Below are 20,447 nucleotides of genomic sequence, written 5' to 3' on the forward strand. Positions count from 1 at the left end.
CGCTGCGCAGAAGTCAACCAAACTTCACCCAATAGTGTATTGTATCACATTCTAGTAGTTACATTTGAAAATTTCGTTCTAGGACATTTGGTTTGAGCGCAATTATTAAACTTAGGTCAAAAAAGCCATTTAAGCCTTTTCACAGTGAGATCTATGCGATATGGCCGAGAAATGTAATTTTGATTTTAACTCCCAAACCGCTGCGCAGAAGTCAACCAAACTTCACCCAATAGTGTATTGTATCACATTCTAGTAGTTACATTTGAAAATTTCGTTCTAGGACATTTGGTTTGAGCGCAATCATTAAACTTAGGTCAAAAAAGCCATTTAAGCCTTTTCACAGTGAGATCTATGCGATATGGCCGAGAAATGTAATTTTGATGTTAACTCCCAAACCGCTGCGCAGAAGTCAACCAAACTTCACCCATTAGTGTATTGTATCACAATCTAGTAGTTACATGTGAAAATTTGGTTCTAGGACATTTGATTTGAGCGCAATCCTCAAACTTATGTCAAAAAAGCCATTTAAGCCTTTTCACAGTGAGATCTATGCGATATGGCCGAGAAATGTAATTTTGATGTTAACTCCCAAACCGCTGCGCAGAAGTCAACCAAACTTCACCCAATAGTGTATTGTATCACATTCTAGTAGTTACATTTGAAAATTTCGTTCTAGGACATTTGGTTTGAGCGCAATTATTAAACTTAGGTCAAAAATGCCATTTAAGCCTTTTCACAGTGAGATCTATGCGATATGGCCGAGAAATGTAATTTTGATGTTAACTCCCAAACCGCTGCGCAGAAGTCAACCAAACTTCACCCAATAGTGTATTTTATCACAATCTAGTAGTTACATTTGGAAATTTAGTTCTAGGACATTTGATTTGAGCGCAATCTTCAAACGTAATTAAAAAAAGTCATTTAAGCCTTTTCACAGTGAGATCTATGCGATATGGCCGAGAAATGTAATTTTGATGTTCACTCCCAAACCGCTGCGCAGAAGTCAACCAAACTTCAACCATTAGTGTATTGTATCACAATCTAGTAGTTACATGTGGAAATTTGGTTATTGGACATTTGATTTGAGCGCAATCCTCAAACTTAGGTCAAAAAAGCCATTTAAGCCTTTTCACAGTGAGATCTATGCGATATGGCCGAGAAATGTAATTTTGATGTTAACTCCCAAACCGCTGCGCAGAAGTCAACCAAACTTCACCTATTAGTGTATTGTATCACAATCTAGTAGTTACATGTGGAAATTTGGTTCTAGGACATTTGATTTGAGCGCAATCCTCAAACTTAGGTCAAAAAAGCCATTTAAGCCTTTTCACAGTGAGATCTATGCGATATGGCCGAGAAATGTAATTTTGATGTTAACTCCCAAACCGCTGCGCAGAAGTCAACCAAACTTCACCCAATAGTGTATTGTATCACATTCTAGTAGTTACATTTGAAAATTTCGTTCTAGGACATTTGGTTTGAGCGCAATTATTAAACTTAGGTCAAAAAAGCCATTTAAGCCTTTTCACAGTGAGATCTATGCGATATGGCCGAGAAATGTAATTTTGATGTTAACTCCCAAACCGCTGCGCAGAAGTCAACCAAACTTCACCCAATAGTGTATTGTATCACAATCTAGTAGTTACATTTGAAAATTTTGTTCTAGGACATTTTGTTTGAACGCAATCATCAAACTTAATTAAAAAAGTCATTTAAGCCTTTTCACAGTGAGATCTATGCGATATGGCCGAGAAATGTAATTTTGATGTTAACTCCCAAACCGCTGCGCAGAAGTCAACCAAACTTCACCCATTAGTGTATTGTATCACAATCTAGTAGTTACATGTGGAAATTTGGTTATTGGACATTTGATTTGAGCGCAATCCTCAAACTTAGGTCAAAAAAGCCATTTAAGCCTTTTCACAGTGAGATCTATGCGATATGGCCGAGAAATGTAATTTTGATGTTAACTCCCAAACCGCTGCGCAGAAGTAAACCAAACTTCACCCATTAGTGTATTGTATCACAATCTAGTAGTTACATGTGGAAATTTGGTTCTAGGACATTTGATTTGAGCGCAATCCTCAAACCTAGGTCAAAAAAGCCATTTAAGCCTTTTCACAGTGAGATCTATGCGATATGGCCGAGAAATGTAATTTTGATGTTAACTCCCAAACCGCTGCGCAGAAGTCAACTAAACTTCACCCAATAGTGTATTGTATCACATTCTAGTAGTTACATTTGAAAATTTCGTTCTAGGACATTTGGTTTGAGCGCAATCATTAAACTTAATTAAAAAAGTCATTTAAGCCTTTTCACAGTGAGATCTATGCGATATGGCCGAGAAATGTAATTTTGATGTTAACTCCCAAACCGCTGCGCAGAAGTCAACCAAACTTCACCCAATAGTGTATTGTATCACAATCTAGTAGTTACATTTGAAAATTTTGTTCTAGGACATTTTGTTTGAACGCAATCATCAAACTTAATTAAAAAAGTCATTTAAGCCTTTTCACAGTGAGATCTATGCGATATGGCCGAGAAATGTAATTTTGATGTTAACTCCCAAACCGCTGCGCAGAAGTCAACCAAACTTCACCCAATAGTGTATTGTATCACAATCTAGTAGTTACATTTGAAAATTTTGTTCTAGGAAATTTTGTTTGAGCGCAATCATCAAACTTAATTAAAAAAGTCATTTAAGCCTTTTCACAGTGAGATCTATGCGATATGGCCGAGAAATGTAATTTTGATGTTAACTCCCAAACCGCTGCGCAGAAGTCAACCAAACTTCACCCATTAGTGTATTGTATCACAATCTAGTAGTTACATGTGGAAATTTGGTTCTAGGACATTTGATTTGAGCGCAATCCTCAAACTTAGGTCAAAAAAGCCATTTAAGCCTTTTCACAGTGAGATCTATGCGATATGGCCGAGAAATGTAATTTTGATGTTAACTCCCAAACCGCTGCGCAGAAGTCAACCAAACTTCACCCAATAGTGTATTGTATCACAATCTAGTAGTTACATTTGAAAATTTTGTTCTAGGACATTTTGTTTGAACGCAATCATCAAACTTAGTTAAAAAAGTCATTTAAGCCTTTTCACAGTGAGATCTATGCGATATGGCCGAGAAATGTAATTTTGATGTTAACTCCCAAACCGCTGCACAGAAGTCAACCAAACTTCACCCATTAGTGTATTGTATCACAATCTAGTAGTTACATGTGGAAATTTGGTTATTGGACATTTGATTTGAGCGCAATCCTCAAACTTAGGTCAAAAAAGCCATTTAAGCCTTTTCACAGTGAGATCTATGCGATATGGCCGAGAAATGTAATTTTGATGTTAACTCCCAAACCGCTGCGCAGAAGTCAACCAAACTTCACCTATTAGTGTATTGTATCACAATCTAGTAGTTACATGTGGAAATTTGGTTCTCGGACATTTGATTTGAGCGCAATCCTCAAACTTAGGTCAAAAAAGCCATTTAAGCCTTTTCACAGTGAGATCTATGCGATATGGCCGAGAAATGTAATTTTGATGTTAACTCCCAAACCGCTGCGCAGAAGTCAACCAAACTTCACCCAATAGTGTATTGTATCACATTCTAGTAGTTACATTTGAAAATTTCGTTCTAGGACATTTGGTTTGAGCGCAATTATTAAACTTAGGTCAAAAAAGCCATTTAAGCCTTTTCACAGTGAGATCTATGCGATATGGCCGAGAAATGTAATTTTGATTTTAACTCCCAAACCGCTGCGCAGAAGTCAACCAAACTTCACCCAATAGTGTATTGTATCACATTCTAGTAGTTACATTTGAAAATTTCGTTCTAGGACATTTGGTTTGAGCGCAATCATTAAACTTAGGTCAAAAAAGCCATTTAAGCCTTTTCACAGTGAGATCTATGCGATATGGCCGAGAAATGTAATTTTGATGTTAACTCCCAAACCGCTGCGCAGAAGTCAACCAAACTTCACCCATTAGTGTATTGTATCACAATCTAGTAGTTACATGTGAAAATTTGGTTCTAGGACATTTGATTTGAGCGCAATCCTCAAACTTATGTCAAAAAAGCCATTTAAGCCTTTTCACAGTGAGATCTATGCGATATGGCCGAGAAATGTAATTTTGATGTTAACTCCCAAACCGCTGCGCAGAAGTCAACCAAACTTCACCCAATAGTGTATTGTATCACATTCTAGTAGTTACATTTGAAAATTTCGTTCTAGGACATTTGGTTTGAGCGCAATTATTAAACTTAGGTCAAACATGCCATTTAAGCCTTTTCACAGTGAGATCTATGCGATATGGCCGAGAAATGTAATTTTGATGTTAACTCCCAAACCGCTGCGCAGAAGTAAACCAATCTTCACCCATTAGTGTATTGTATCACAATCTAGTAGTTACATGTGGAAATTTGGTTCTAGGACATTTGATTTGAGCGCAATCCTCAAACTTAGGTCAAAAAAGCCATTTAAGCCTTTTCACAGTGAGATCTATGCGATATGGCCGAGAAATGTAATTTTGATGTTAACTCCCAAACCGCTGCGCAGAAGTCAACCAAACTTCACCCAATAGTGTATTGTATCACATTCTAGTAGTTACATTTGAAAATTTCGTTCTAGGACATTTGGTTTGAGCGCAATTATTAAACTTAGGTCAAAAAAGCCATTTAAGCCTTTTCACAGTGAGATCTATGCGATATGGCCGAGAAATGTAATTTTGATGTTAACTCCCAAACCGCTGCGCAGAAGTCAACCAAACTTCACCCAATAGTGTATTGTATCACATTCTTGTAGTTACATTTGAAAATTTCGTTCTAGGACATTTGGTTTGAGCGCAATCATTAAACTTAGGTCAAAAAAGCCATTTAAGCCTTTTCACAGTGAGATCTATGCGATATGGCCGAGAAATGTAATTTTGATGTTAACTCCCAAACCGCTGCGCAGAAGTAAACCAAACTTCACCAATTAGTGTATTGTATCACAATCTAGTAGTTACATGTGGAAATTTGGTTCTAGGACATTTGATTTGAGCGCAATCCTCAAACTTAGGTCAAAAAAGCCATTTAAGCCTTTTCACAGTGAGATCTATGCGATATGGCCGAGAAATGTAATTTTGATGTTAACTCCCAAACCGCTGCGCAGAAGTCAACCAAACTTCACCCAATAGTGTATTGTATCACAATCTAGTAGTTACATTTGAAAATTTAGTTTTAGGACATTTTGTTTGAACGCAATCATCAAACTTAATTAAAAAAGTCATTTAAGCCTTTTCACAGTGAGATCTATGCGATATGGCCGAGAAATGTAATTTTGATGTTAACTCCCAAACCGCTGCGCAGAAGTCAACCAAACTTCACCCATTAGTGTATTGTATCACAATCTAGTAGTTACATGTGGAAATTTGGTTATAGGACATTTGATTTGAGCGCAATCCTCAAACTTAGGTCAAAAAAGCCATTTAAGCCTTTTCACAGTGAGATCTATGCGATATGGCCGAGAAATGTAATTTTGATGTTAACTCCCAAACCGCTGCGCAGAAGTCAACCAAACTTCACCCATTAGTGTATTGTATCACAATCTAGTAGTTACATGTGAAAATTTCGTTCTAGGACATTTGGTTTGAGCGCAATCATTAAACTTAATTAAAAAAGTCATTTAAGCCTTTTCACAGTGAGATCTATGCGATATGGCCGAGAAATGTAATTTTGATGTTAACTCCCAAACCGCTGCGCAGAAGTCAACCAAACTTCACCCAATAGTGTATTGTATCACAATCTAGTAGTTACATTTGAAAATTTTGTTCTAGGACATTTTGTTTGAGCGCAATCATTAAACTTAATTAAAAAAGTCATTTAAGCCTTTTCACAGTGAGATCTATGCGATATGGCCGAGAAATGTAATTTTGATGTTAACTCCCAAACCGCTGCGCAGAAGTCAACCAAACTTCACCCAATAGTGTATTGTATCACATTCTTGTAGTTACATTTGAAAATTTCGTTCTAGGACATTTGGTTTGAGCGCAATCATTAAACTTAGGTCAAAAAAGCCATTTAAGCCTTTTCACAGTGAGATCTATGCGATATGGCCGAGAAATGTAATTTTGATGTTAACTCCCAAACCGCTGCGCAGAAGTAAACCAAACTTCACCCATTAGTGTATTGTATCACAATCTAGTAGTTACATGTGGAAATTTGGTTCTAGGACATTTGATTTGAGCGCAATCCTCAAACTTAGGTCAAAAAAGCCATTCAAGCCTTTTCACAGTGAGATCTATGCGATATGGCCGAGAAATGTAATTTTGATGTTAACTCCCAAACCGCTGCGCAGAAGTCAACCAAACTTCACCCAATAGTGTATTGTATCACAATCTAGTAGTTACATTTGAAAATTTTGTTCTAGGACATTTTGTTTGAACGCAATCATCAAACTTAATTAAAAAAGTCATTTAAGCCTTTTCACAGTGAGATCTATGCGATATGGCCGAGAAATGTAATTTTGATGTTAACTCCCAAACCGCTGCGCAGAAGTCAACCAAACTTCACCCATTAGTGTATTGTATCACAATCTAGTAGTTACATGTGGAAATTTGGTTATAGGACATTTGATTTGAGCGCAATCCTCAAACTTAGGTCAAAAAAGCCATTTAAGCCTTTTCACAGTGAGATCTATGCGATATGGCCGAGAAATGTAATTTTGATGTTAACTCCCAAACCGCTGCGCAGAAGTCAACCAAACTTCACCCAATAGTGTATTTTATCACAATCTAGTAGTTACATTTGGAAATTTAGTTCTAGGACATTTGATTTGAGCGCAATCTTCAAACGTAATTAAAAAAAGTCATTTAAGCCTTTTCACAGTGAGATCTATGCGATATGGCCGAGAAATGTAATTTTGATGTTCACTCCCAAACCGCTGCGCAGAAGTCAACCAAACTTCAACCATTAGTGTATTGTATCACAATCTAGTAGTTACATGTGGAAATTTGGTTATTGGACATTTGATTTGAGCGCAATCCTCAAACTTAGGTCAAAAAAGCCATTTAAGCCTTTTCACAGTGAGATCTATGCGATATGGCCGAGAAATGTAATTTTGATGTTAACTCCCAAACCGCTGCGCAGAAGTCAACCAAACTTCACCTATTAGTGTATTGTATCACAATCTAGTAGTTACATGTGGAAATTTGGTTCTAGGACATTTGATTTGAGCGCAATCCTCAAACTTAGGTCAAAAAAGCCATTTAAGCCTTTTCACAGTGAGATCTATGCGATATGGCCGAGAAATGTAATTTTGATGTTAACTCCCAAACCGCTGCGCAGAAGTCAACCAAACTTCACCCAATAGTGTATTGTATCACATTCTAGTAGTTACATTTGAAAATTTCGTTCTAGGACATTTGGTTTGAGCGCAATTATTAAACTTAGGTCAAAAAAGCCATTTAAGCCTTTTCACAGTGAGATCTATGCGATATGGCCGAGAAATGTAATTTTGATGTTAACTCCCAAACCGCTGCGCAGAAGTCAACCAAACTTCACCCAATAGTGTATTGTATCACAATCTAGTAGTTACATTTGAAAATTTTGTTCTAGGACATTTTGTTTGAACGCAATCATCAAACTTAATTAAAAAAGTCATTTAAGCCTTTTCACAGTGAGATCTATGCGATATGGCCGAGAAATGTAATTTTGATGTTAACTCCCAAACCGCTGCGCAGAAGTAAACCAAACTTCACCCATTAGTGTATTGTATCACAATCTAGTAGTTACATGTGGAAATTTGGTTCTAGGACATTTGATTTGAGCGCAATCCTCAAACCTAGGTCAAAAAAGCCATTTAAGCCTTTTCACAGTGAGATCTATGCGATATGGCCGAGAAATGTAATTTTGATGTTAACTCCCAAACCGCTGCGCAGAAGTCAACTAAACTTCACCCAATAGTGTATTGTATCACATTCTAGTAGTTACATTTGAAAATTTCGTTCTAGGACATTTGGTTTGAGCGCAATCATTAAACTTAATTAAAAAAGTCATTTAAGCCTTTTCACAGTGAGATCTATGCGATATGGCCGAGAAATGTAATTTTGATTTTAACTCCCAAACCGCTGCGCAGAAGTCAACCAAACTTCACCCAATAGTGTATTGTATCACATTCTAGTAGTTACATTTGAAAATTTCGTTCTAGGACATTTGGTTTGAGCGCAATCATTAAACTTAATTAAAAAAGTCATTTAAGCCTTTTCACAGTGAGATCTATGCGATATGGCCGAGAAATGTAATTTTGATGTTAACTCCCAAACCGCTGCGCAGAAGTCAACCAAACTTCACCCAATAGTGTATTGTATCACAATCTAGTAGTTACATTTGAAAATTTTGTTCTAGGACATTTTGTTTGAACGCAATCATCAAACTTAATTAAAAAAGTCATTTAAGCCTTTTCACAGTGAGATCTATGCGATATGGCCGAGAAATGTAATTTTGATGTTAACTCCCAAACCGCTGCGCAGAAGTCAACCAAACTTCACCCAATAGTGTATTGTATCACAATCTAGTAGTTACATTTGAAAATTTTGTTCTAGGAAATTTTGTTTGAGCGCAATCATCAAACTTAATTAAAAAAGTCATTTAAGCCTTTTCACAGTGAGATCTATGCGATATGGCCGAGAAATGTAATTTTGATATTAACTCCCAAACCGCTGCGCAGAAGTCAACCAAACTTCACCCATTAGTGTATTGTATCACAATCTAGTAGTTACATGTGGAAATTTGGTTCTAGGACATTTGATTTGAGCGCAATCCTCAAACTTAGGTCAAAAAAGCCATTTAAGCCTTTTCACAGTGAGATCTATGCGATATGGCCGAGAAATGTAATTTTGATGTTAACTCCCAAACCGCTGCGCAGAAGTCAACCAAACTTCACCCAATAGTGTATTGTATCACAATCTAGTAGTTACATTTGAAAATTTTGTTCTAGGACATTTTGTTTGAACGCAATCATCAAACTTAGTTAAAAAAGTCATTTAAGCCTTTTCACAGTGAGATCTATGCGATATGGCCGAGAAATGTAATTTTGATGTTAACTCCCAAACCGCTGCACAGAAGTCAACCAAACTTCACCCATTAGTGTATTGTATCACAATCTAGTAGTTACATGTGGAAATTTGGTTATTGGACATTTGATTTGAGCGCAATCCTCAAACTTAGGTCAAAAAAGCCATTTAAGCCTTTTCACAGTGAGATCTATGCGATATGGCCGAGAAATGTAATTTTGATGTTAACTCCCAAACCGCTGCGCAGAAGTCAACCAAACTTCACCTATTAGTGTATTGTATCACAATCTAGTAGTTACATGTGGAAATTTGGTTCTCGGACATTTGATTTGAGCGCAATCCTCAAACTTAGGTCAAAAAAGCCATTTAAGCCTTTTCACAGTGAGATCTATGCGATATGGCCGAGAAATGTAATTTTGATGTTAACTCCCAAACCGCTGCGCAGAAGTCAACCAAACTTCACCCAATAGTGTATTGTATCACATTCTAGTAGTTACATTTGAAAATTTCGTTCTAGGACATTTGGTTTGAGCGCAATTATTAAACTTAGGTCAAAAAAGCCATTTAAGCCTTTTCACAGTGAGATCTATGCGATATGGCCGAGAAATGTAATTTTGATTTTAACTCCCAAACCGCTGCGCAGAAGTCAACCAAACTTCACCCAATAGTGTATTGTATCACATTCTAGTAGTTACATTTGAAAATTTCGTTCTAGGACATTTGGTTTGAGCGCAATCATTAAACTTAGGTCAAAAAAGCCATTTAAGCCTTTTCACAGTGAGATCTATGCGATATGGCCGAGAAATGTAATTTTGATGTTAACTCCCAAACCGCTGCGCAGAAGTCAACCAAACTTCACCCATTAGTGTATTGTATCACAATCTAGTAGTTACATGTGAAAATTTGGTTCTAGGACATTTGATTTGAGCGCAATCCTCAAACTTATGTCAAAAAAGCCATTTAAGCCTTTTCACAGTGAGATCTATGCGATATGGCCGAGAAATGTAATTTTGATGTTAACTCCCAAACCGCTGCGCAGAAGTCAACCAAACTTCACCCAATAGTGTATTGTATCACATTCTAGTAGTTACATTTGAAAATTTCGTTCTAGGACATTTGGTTTGAGCGCAATCATTAAACTTAGGTCAAAAATGCCATTTAAGCCTTTTCACAGTGAGATCTATGCGATATGGCCGAGAAATGTAATTTTGATGTTAACTCCCAAACCGCTGCGCAGAAGTAAACCAAACTTCACCCATTAGTGTATTGTATCACAATCTAGTAGTTACATGTGGAAATTTGGTTCTAGGACATTTGATTTGAGCGCAATCCTCAAACTTAGGTCAAAAAAGCCATTTAAGCCTTTTCACAGTGAGATCTATGCGATATGGCCGAGAAATGTAATTTTGATGTTAACTCCCAAACCGCTGCGCAGAAGTCAACCAAACTTCACCCAATAGTGTATTGTATCACAATCTAGTAGTTACATTTGAAAATTTTGTTCTAGGACATTTTGTTTGAACGCAATCATCAAACTTAATTAAAAAAGTCATTTAAGCCTTTTCACAGTGAGATCTATGCGATATGGCCGAGAAATGTAATTTTGATGTTAACTCCCAAACCGCTGCGCAGAAGTCAACCAAACTTCACCCATTAGTGTATTGTATCACAATCTAGTAGTTACATGTGGAAATTTGGTTATAGGACATTTGATTTGAGCGCAATCCTCAAACTTAGGTCAAAAAAGCCATTTAAGCCTTTTCACAGTGAGATCTATGCGATATGGCCGAGAAATGTAATTTTGATGTTAACTCCCAAACCGCTGCGCAGAAGTCAACCAAACTTCACCCAATAGTGTATTTTATCACAATCTAGTAGTTACATTTGGAAATTTAGTTCTAGGACATTTGATTTGAGCGCAATCTTCAAACGTAATTAAAAAAAGTCATTTAAGCCTTTTCACAGTGAGATCTATGCGATATGGCCGAGAAATGTAATTTTGATGTTCACTCCCAAACCGCTGCGCAGAAGTCAACCAAACTTCAACCATTAGTGTATTGTATCACAATCTAGTAGTTACATGTGGAAATTTGGTTATTGGACATTTGATTTGAGCGCAATCCTCAAACTTAGGTCAAAAAAGCCATTTAAGCCTTTTCACAGTGAGATCTATGCGATATGGCCGAGAAATGTAATTTTGATGTTAACTCCCAAATCGCTGCGCAGAAGTCAACCAAACTTCACCTATTAGTGTATTGTATCACAATCTAGTAGTTACATGTGGAAATTTGGTTCTAGGACATTTGATTTGAGCGCAATCCTCAAACTTAGGTCAAAAAAGCCATTTAAGCCTTTTCACAGTGAGATCTATGCGATATGGCCGAGAAATGTAATTTTGATGTTAACTCCCAAACCGCTGCGCAGAAGTCAACCAAACTTCACCCAATAGTGTATTGTATCACATTCTAGTAGTTACATTTGAAAATTTCGTTCTAGGACATTTGGTTTGAGCGCAATTATTAAACTTAGGTCAAAAAAGCCATTTAAGCCTTTTCACAGTGAGATCTATGCGATATGGCCGAGAAATGTAATTTTGATGTTAACTCCCAAACCGCTGCGCAGAAGTCAACCAAACTTCACCCAATAGTGTATTGTATCACAATCTAGTAGTTACATTTGAAAATTTTGTTCTAGGACATTTTGTTTGAGCGCAATCATTAAACTTAATTAAAAAAGTCATTTAAGCCTTTTCACAGTGAGATCTATGCGATATGGCCGAGAAATGTAATTTTGATGTTAACTCCCAAACCGCTGCGCAGAAGTCAACCAAACTTCACCCAATAGTGTATTGTATCACATTCTTGTAGTTACATTTGAAAATTTCGTTCTAGGACATTTGGTTTGAGCGCAATCATTAAACTTAGGTCAAAAAAGCCATTTAAGCCTTTTCACAGTGAGATCTATGCGATATGGCCGAGAAATGTAATTTTGATGTTAACTCCCAAACCGCTGCGCAGAAGTAAACCAAACTTCACCAATTAGTGTATTGTATCACAATCTAGTAGTTACATGTGGAAATTTGGTTCTAGGACATTTGATTTGAGCGCAATCCTCAAACTTAGGTCAAAAAAGCCATTTAAGCCTTTTCACAGTGAGATCTATGCGATATGGCCGAGAAATGTAATTTTGATGTTAACTCCCAAACCGCTGCGCAGAAGTCAACCAAACTTCACCCAATAGTGTATTGTATCACAATCTAGTAGTTACATTTGAAAATTTAGTTTTAGGACATTTTGTTTGAACGCAATCATCAAACTTAATTAAAAAAGTCATTTAAGCCTTTTCACAGTGAGATCTATGCGATATGGCCGAGAAATGTAATTTTGATGTTAACTCCCAAACCGCTGCGCAGAAGTCAACCAAACTTCACCCATTAGTGTATTGTATCACAATCTAGTAGTTACATGTGGAAATTTGGTTATAGGACATTTGATTTGAGCGCAATCCTCAAACTTAGGTCAAAAAAGCCATTTAAGCCTTTTCACAGTGAGATCTATGCGATATGGCCGAGAAATGTAATTTTGATGTTAACTCCCAAACCGCTGCGCAGAAGTCAACCAAACTTCACCCATTAGTGTATTGTATCACAATCTAGTAGTTACATGTGAAAATTTCGTTCTAGGACATTTGGTTTGAGCGCAATCATTAAACTTAATTAAAAAAGTCATTTAAGCCTTTTCACAGTGAGATCTATGCGATATGGCCGAGAAATGTAATTTTGATGTTAACTCCCAAACCGCTGCGCAGAAGTCAACCAAACTTCACCCAATAGTGTATTGTATCACAATCTAGTAGTTACATTTGAAAATTTTGTTCTAGGACATTTTGTTTGAGCGCAATCATTAAACTTAATTAAAAAAGTCATTTAAGCCTTTTCACAGTGAGATCTATGCGATATGGCCGAGAAATGTAATTTTGATGTTAACTCCCAAACCGCTGCGCAGAAGTCAACCAAACTTCACCCAATAGTGTATTGTATCACATTCTTGTAGTTACATTTGAAAATTTCGTTCTAGGACATTTGGTTTGAGCGCAATCATTAAACTTAGGTCAAAAAAGCCATTTAAGCCTTTTCACAGTGAGATCTATGCGATATGGCCGAGAAATGTAATTTTGATGTTAACTCCCAAACCGCTGCGCAGAAGTAAACCAAACTTCACCCATTAGTGTATTGTATCACAATCTAGTAGTTACATGTGGAAATTTGGTTCTAGGACATTTGATTTGAGCGCAATCCTCAAACTTAGGTCAAAAAAGCCATTTAAGCCTTTTCACAGTGAGATCTATGCGATATGGCCGAGAAATGTAATTTTGATGTTAACTCCCAAACCGCTGCGCAGAAGTCAACCAAACTTCACCCAATAGTGTATTGTATCACAATCTAGTAGTTACATTTGAAAATTTTGTTCTAGGACATTTTGTTTGAACGCAATCATCAAACTTAATTAAAAAAGTCATTTAAGCCTTTTCACAGTGAGATCTATGCGATATGGCCGAGAAATGTAATTTTGATGTTAACTCCCAAACCGCTGCGCAGAAGTCAACCAAACTTCACCCATTAGTGTATTGTATCACAATCTAGTAGTTACATGTGGAAATTTGGTTATAGGACATTTGATTTGAGCGCAATCCTCAAACTTAGGTCAAAAAAGCCATTTAAGCCTTTTCACAGTGAGATCTATGCGATATGGCCGAGAAATGTAATTTTGATGTTAACTCCCAAACCGCTGCGCAGAAGTCAACCAAACTTCACCCAATAGTGTATTTTATCACAATCTAGTAGTTACATTTGGAAATTTAGTTCTAGGACATTTGATTTGAGCGCAATCTTCAAACGTAATTAAAAAAAGTCATTTAAGCCTTTTCACAGTGAGATCTATGCGATATGGCCGAGAAATGTAATTTTGATGTTCACTCCCAAACCGCTGCGCAGAAGTCAACCAAACTTCAACCATTAGTGTATTGTATCACAATCTAGTAGTTACATGTGGAAATTTGGTTATTGGACATTTGATTTGAGCGCAATCCTCAAACTTAGGTCAAAAAAGCCATTTAAGCCTTTTCACAGTGAGATCTATGCGATATGGCCGAGAAATGTAATTTTGATGTTAACTCCCAAACCGCTGCGCAGAAGTCAACCAAACTTCACCTATTAGTGTATTGTATCACAATCTAGTAGTTACATGTGGAAATTTGGTTCTAGGACATTTGATTTGAGCGCAATCCTCAAACTTAGGTCAAAAAAGCCATTTAAGCCTTTTCACAGTGAGATCTATGCGATATGGCCGAGAAATGTAATTTTGATGTTAACTCCCAAACCGCTGCGCAGAAGTCAACCAAACTTCACCCAATAGTGTATTGTATCACATTCTAGTAGTTACATTTGAAAATTTCGTTCTAGGACATTTGGTTTGAGCGCAATTATTAAACTTAGGTCAAAAAAGCCATTTAAGCCTTTTCACAGTGAGATCTATGCGATATGGCCGAGAAATGTAATTTTGATGTTAACTCCCAAACCGCTGCGCAGAAGTCAACCAAACTTCACCCAATAGTGTATTGTATCACAATCTAGTAGTTACATTTGAAAATTTTGTTCTAGGACATTCTGTTTGAACGCAATCATCAAACTTAATTAAAAAAGTCATTTAAGCCTTTTCACAGTGAGATCTATGCGATATGGCCGAGAAATGTAATTTTGATGTTAACTCCCAAACCGCTGCGCAGAAGTCAACCAAACTTCACCCATTAGTGTATTGTATCACAATCTAGTAGTTACATGTGGAAATTTGGTTATTGGACATTTGATTTGAGCGCAATCCTCAAACTTAGGTCAAAAAAGCCATTTAAGCCTTTTCACAGTGAGATCTATGCGATATGGCCGAGAAATGTAATTTTGATGTTAACTCCCAAACCGCTGCGCATGAGTAAACCAAACTTCACCCATTAGTGTATTGTATCACAATCTAGTAGTTACATGTGGAAATTTGGTTCTAGGACATTTGATTTGAGCGCAATCCTCAAACCTAGGTCAAAAAAGCCATTTAAGCCTTTTCACAGTGAGATCTATGCGATATGGCCGAGAAATGTAATTTTGATGTTAACTCCCAAACCGCTGCGCAGAAGTCAACTAAACTTCACCCAATAGTGTATTGTATCACATTCTAGTAGTTACATTTGAAAATTTCGTTCTAGGACATTTGGTTTGAGCGCAATCATTAAACTTAATTAAAAAAGTCATTTAAGCCTTTTCACAGTGAGATCTATGCGATATGGCCGAGAAATGTAATTTTGATGTTAACTCCCAAACCGCTGCGCAGAAGTCAACCAAACTTCACCCAATAGTGTATTGTATCACAATCTAGTAGTTACATTTGAAAATTTTGTTCTAGGACATTTTGTTTGAACGCAATCATCAAACTTAATTAAAAAAGCCATTTAAGCCTTTTCACAGTGAGATCTATGCGATATGGCCGAGAAATGTAATTTTGATGTTAACTCCCAAACCGCTGCGCAGAAGTAAACCAAACTTCACCCATTAGTGTATTGTATCACAATCTAGTAGTTACATTTGAAAATTTTGTTCTAGGAAATTTTGTTTGAGCGCAATCATCAAACTTAATTAAAAAAGTCATTTAAGCCTTTTCACAGTGAGATCTATGCGATATGGCCGAGAAATGTAATTTTGATGTTAACTCCCAAACCGCTGCGCAGAAGTCAACCAAACTTCACCCATTAGTGTATTGTATCACAATCTAGTAGTTACATGTGGAAATTTGGTTCTAGGACATTTGATTTGAGCGCAATCCTCAAACTTAGGTCAAAAAAGCCATTTAAGCCTTTTCACAGTGAGATCTATGCGATATGGCCGAGAAATGTAATTTTGATGTTAACTCCCAAACCGCTGCACAGAAGTCAACCAAACTTCACCCAATAGTGTATTGTATCACAATCTAGTAGTTACATTTGAAAATTTTGTTCTAGGACATTTTGTTTGAACGCAATCATCAAACTTAGTTAAAAAAGTCATTTAAGCCTTTTCACAGTGAGATCTATGCGATATGGCCGAGAAATGTAATTTTGATGTTAACTCCCAAACCGCTGCACAGAAGTCAACCAAACTTCACCCATTAGTGTATTGTATCACAATCTAGTAGTTACATGTGGAAATTTGGTTATTGGACATTTGATTTGAGCGCAATCCTCAAACTTAGGTCAAAAAAGCCATTTAAGCCTTTTCACAGTGAGATCTATGCGATATGGCCGAGAAATGTAATTTTGATGTTAACTCCCAAACCGCTGCGCAGAAGTCAACCAAACTTCACCTATTAGTGTATTGTATCACAATCTAGTAGTTACATGTGGAAATTTGGTTCTCGGACATTTGATTTGAGCGCAATCCTCAAACTTAGGTCAAAAAAGCCATTTAAGCCTTTTCACAGTGAGATTATGCGATATGGCCGAGAAATGTAATTTTGATGTTAACTCCCAAACCGCTGCGCAGAAGTCAACCAAACTTCACCCAATAGTGTATTGTATCACATTCTAGTAGTTACATTTGAAAATTTCGTTCTAGGACATTTGGTTTGAGCGCAATTATTAAACTTAGGTCAAAAAAGCCATTTAAGCCTTTTCACAGTGAGATCTATGCGATATGGCCGAGAAATGTAATTTTGATTTTAACTCCCAAACCGCTGCGCAGAAGTCAACCAAACTTCACCCAATAGTGTATTGTATCACATTCTAGTAGTTACATTTGAAAATTTCGTTCTAGGACATTTGGTTTGAGCGCAATCATTAAACTTAGGTCAAAAAAGCCATTTAAGCCTTTTCACAGTGAGATCTATGCGATATGGCCGAGAAATGTAATTTTGATGTTAACTCCCAAACCACTGCGCAGAAGTCAACCAAACTTCACCCATTAGTGTATTGTATCACAATCTAGTAGTTACATGTGAAAATTTGGTTCTAGGACATTTGATTTGAGCGCAATCCTCAAACTTATGTCAAAAAAGCCATTTAAGCCTTTTCACAGTGAGATCTATGCGATATGGCCGAGAAATGTAATTTTGATGTTAACTCCCAAACCGCTGCGCAGAAGTCAACCAAACTTCACCCAATAGTGTATTGTATCACATTCTAGTAGTTACATTTGAAAATTTCGTTCTAGGACATTTGGTTTGAGCGCAATTATTAAACTTAGGTCAAAAATGCCATTTAAGCCTTTTCACAGTGAGATCTATGCGATATGGCCGAGAAATGTAATTTTGATGTTAACTCCCAAACCGCTGCGCAGAAGTAAACCAAACTTCACCCATTAGTGTATTGTATCACAATCTAGTAGTTACAGGTGGAAATTTGGTTCTAGGACATTTGATTTGAGCGCAATCCTCAAACCTAGGTCAAAAAAGCCATTTAAGCCTTTTCACAGTGAGATCTATGCGATATGGCCGAGAAATGTAATTTTGATGTTAACTCCCAAACCGCTGCGCAGAAGTCAACCAAACTTCACCCAATAGTGTATTGTATCACAATCTAGTAGTTACATTTGAAAATTTTGTCCTAGGACATTTTGTTTGAACGCAATCATCAAACTTAATTAAAAAAGTCATTTAAGCCTTTTCACAGTGAGATCTATGCGATATGGCCGAGAAATGTAATTTTGATGTTCACTCCCAAACCGCTGCGCAGAAGTCAACCAAACTTCACCCATTAGTGTATTGTATCACAATCTAGTAGTTACATGTGGAAATTTGGTTCTAGGACATTTGATTTGAGCGCAATCCTCAAACCTAGGTCAAAAAAGCCATTTAAGCCTTTTCACAGTGAGATCTATGCGATATGGCCGAGAAATGTAATTTTGATGTTAACTCCCAAACCGCTGCGCAGAAGTCAACTAAACTTCACCCAATAGTGTATTGTATCACATTCTAGTAGTTACATTTGAAAATTTCGTTCTAGGACATTTGGTTTGAGCGCAATCATTAAACTTAATTAAAAAAGTCATTTAAGCCTTTTCACAGTGAGATCTATGCGATATGGCCGAGAAATGTAATTTTGATGTTAACTCCCAAACCGCTGCGCAGAAGTCAACCAAACTTCACCCAATAGTGTATTGTATCACAATCTAGTAGTTACATTTGAAAATTTTGTTCTAGGACATTTTGTTTGAACGCAATCATCAAACTTAATTAAAAAAGTCATTTAAGCCTTTTCACAGTGAGATCTATGCGATATGGCCGAGAAATGTAATTTTGATGTTAACTCCCAAACCGCTGCGCAGAAGTCAACCAAACTTCACCCAATAGTGTATTGTATCACAATCTAGTAGTTACATTTGAAAATTTTGTTCTAGGAAATTTTGTTTGAGCGCAATCATCAAACTTAATTAAAAAAGTCATTTAAGCCTTTTCACAGTGAGATCTATGCGATATGGCCGAGAAATGTAATTTTGATGTTAACTCCCAAACCGCTGCGCAGAAGTCAACCAAACTTCACCCATTAGTGTATTGTATCACAATCTAGTAGTTACATGTGGAAATTTGGTTCTAGGACATTTGATTTGAGCGCAATCCTCAAACTTAGGTCAAAAAAGCCATTTAAGCCTTTTCACAGTGAGATCTATGTGATATGGCCGAGAAATGTAATTTTGATGTTAACTCCCAAACCGCTGCGCAGAAGTCAACCAAACTTCACCCAATAGTGTATTGTATCACATTCTAGTAGTTACATGTGAAAATTTGGTTCTAGGACATTTGATTTGAGCGCAATCCTCAAACTTATGTCAAAAAAGCCATTTAAGCCTTTTCACAGTGAGATCTATGCGATATGGCCGAGAAATGTAATTTTGATGTTAACTCCCAAACCGCTGCGCAGAAGTCAACCAAACTTCACCCAATAGTGTATTGTATCACATTCTAGTAGTTACATTTGAAAATTTCGTTCTAGGACATTTGGTTTGAGCGCAATTATTAAACTTAGGTCAAAAATGCCATTTAAGCCTTTTCACAGTGAGATCTATGCGATATGGCCGAGAAATGTAATTTTGATGTTAACTCCCAAACCGCTGCGCAGAAGTAAACCAAACTTCACCCATTAGTGTATTGTATCACAATCTAGTAGTTACAGGTGGAAATTTGGTTCTAGGACATTTGATTTGAGCGCAATCCTCAAACCTAGGTCAAAAAAGCCATTTAAGCCTTTTCACAGTGAGATCTATGCGATATGGCCGAGAAATGTAATTTTGATGTTAACTCCCAAACCGCTGCGCAGAAGTCAACCAAACTTCACCCAATAGTGTATTGTATCACAATCTAGTAGTTACATTTGAAAATTTTGTCCTAGGACATTTTGTTTGAACGCAATCATCAAACTTAATTAAAAAAGTCATTTAAGCCTTTTCACAGTGAGATCTATGCGATATGGCCGAGAAATGTAATTTTGATGTTCACTCCCAAACCGCTGCGCAGAAGTCAACCAAACTTCACCCATTAGTGTATTGTATCACAATCTAGTAGTTACATGTGGAAATTTGGTTCTAGGACATTTGATTTGAGCGCAATCCTCAAACCTAGGTCAAAAAAGCCATTTAAGCCTTTTCACAGTGAGATCTATGCGATATGGCCGAGAAATGTAATTTTGATGTTAACTCCCAAACCGCTGCGCAGAAGTCAACTAAACTTCACCCAATAGTGTATTGTATCACATTCTAGTAGTTACATTTGAAAATTTCGTTCTAGGACATTTGGTTTGAGCGCAATCATTAAACTTAATTAAAAAAGTCATTTAAGCCTTTTCACAGTGAGATCTATGCGATATGGCCGAGAAATGTAATTTTGATGTTAACTCCCAAACCGCTGCGCAGAAGTCAACCAAACTTCACCCAATAGTGTATTGTATCACAATCTAGTAGTTACATTTGAAAATTTTGTTCTAGGACATTTTGTTTGAACGCAATCATCAAACTTAATTAAAAAAGTCATTTAAGCCTTTTCACAGTGAGATCTATGCGATATGGCCGAGAAATGTAATTTTGATGTTAACTCCCAAACCGCTGCGCAGAAGTCAACCAAACTTCACCCAATAGTGTATTGTATCACAATCTAGTAGTTACATTTGAAAATTTTGTTCTAGGAAATTTTGTTTGAGCGCAATCATCAAACTTAATTAAAAAAGTCATTTAAGCCTTTTCACAGTGAGATCTATGCGATATGGCCGAGAAATGTAATTTTGATGTTAACTCCCAAACCGCTGCGCAGAAGTCAACCAAACTTCACCCATTAGTGTATTGTATCACAATCTAGTAGTTACATGTGGAAATTTGGTTCTAGGACATT

This window comes from Corythoichthys intestinalis, unplaced genomic scaffold (genome assembly GCF_030265065.1).
Source record: "Corythoichthys intestinalis isolate RoL2023-P3 unplaced genomic scaffold, ASM3026506v1 HiC_scaffold_24, whole genome shotgun sequence".
Taxonomy (NCBI): Eukaryota; Metazoa; Chordata; class Actinopteri; order Syngnathiformes; family Syngnathidae; genus Corythoichthys; species Corythoichthys intestinalis.